The sequence below is a fragment of the Lathyrus oleraceus genome, chromosome 1 (assembly GCF_024323335.1).
Source record: "Lathyrus oleraceus cultivar Zhongwan6 chromosome 1, CAAS_Psat_ZW6_1.0, whole genome shotgun sequence".
Lineage (NCBI taxonomy): Eukaryota > Viridiplantae > Streptophyta > Magnoliopsida > Fabales > Fabaceae > Lathyrus > Lathyrus oleraceus.
Genome location: NC_066579.1, coordinates 340,134,457 through 340,135,741, shown reverse-complemented (window position 1 = coordinate 340,135,741; position 1,285 = coordinate 340,134,457). Strand labels below are relative to the sequence as shown.

At 42.3% G+C, this 1,285-nt stretch overlaps 1 pseudogene; it reads left to right on the top strand.

Moving 5' to 3' along the window:
- Positions 1–319: 319 nt before the first annotated feature.
- LOC127116265 (uncharacterized) lies at positions 320–419 on the top strand (annotated as a pseudogene).
- The last annotated feature ends 866 nt before the right edge of the window (positions 420–1,285 follow it).

Below are 1,285 nucleotides of genomic sequence, written 5' to 3'. Positions count from 1 at the left end.
CTTCACAATTTTGAGTTACGGCAACCACGGTGGCTGGAGGTGATACATTTAAACTTTCGATTTTCTGGGCAAGAGCATCCACTTTTGCATTAACATGATCAATGCTACTTATCTCGTACATGCCCCTTTTGTTTGAGGTTTTTCTACCATCGTTCGGTCGCTTCCCCACTGATAATGGTTTTGGTCCATGCTCTCAATAAGTTGATAAGCGTCAGCGTAAGGTTTATCCATAAGCGCACCACCGGTGGCGGCGCCTATTGTTAACCTTGTGTTGTACAAGAGACCATTATAGAAGGTATGAATTACTAACCAGTCCTCTAAACCATGGTGTGGACAAAGTCTCATCATGTCTTTGTATCTTTCCCAAGCTTCGAAAAGAGACTCGTTATCTTTCTGTTTAAATCCATTTATCTGGCTCTTAACATAGCTGTTTTGCTTGGAGGAAAATATCGGGCAAGAAAGACTTTCTTCAACTCATTCCATGTGGTGACTGAGTTGGAAGGAAGAGACTGAAGCCATCTTCTAGCTTTATCTCTTAACGAGAAAGGAAAGAGACAAGTCGAATTGCCTCTGAAGTGACACCATTAGCTTTAACAGTATCAGCGTATTGGACGAATACGGATAAATGAAGGTTTGGATCCTCGGTAGGATTTCCAGAAAATTGGTTCGGTTGCACTGCCTGCAACAACGAAGGTTTAAGTTCGAAGTTGTTTGCTTCGATTGCGGGTGGAGCAATACTCGAATGCGGCTCATCTTGCGATGGAGCAGCGTAATCTCGAAGAGCACGAGTTGGTTCTGCCATCTCGGGTATCGGCGAAGGAAGGAGATTTTTGAGATCAAGAATTTCGATTGGAGGAAGATTGTTTGCAGCACGATACTCCCGAATTCGTCGTAAGACTCGGAGATATCGTTCAACGTCGTTGATTCGTAAGTAGTACGGTTCGCCTTGTGAGCGAGTGTGTGGCATACACAATCAACGAAAAAAGAAGGAAAAATAAAAAATGCCTTAGTCTCTACAGCGTAACAGAAGAGTTACGATATCGACTAAATAAAAGTCCCCGGCACGGCGCCAAAAACTGATCGCGACTTTATGAGTCTAATGGGGTATTAACTGCAAGTGCACAGTCTAATCGTGAAGTTTTAAAAGAATATCGATCCCAGGACTAATGAATCGATATACCGTTTTCTAAGGTTACTTCGTAAAGTAAGGCGGATGATACTTTGATGATTAGGGGGAGAAGTAAAACTAAAATTGGGATCTAGATTAAATATCAAATACACGGAT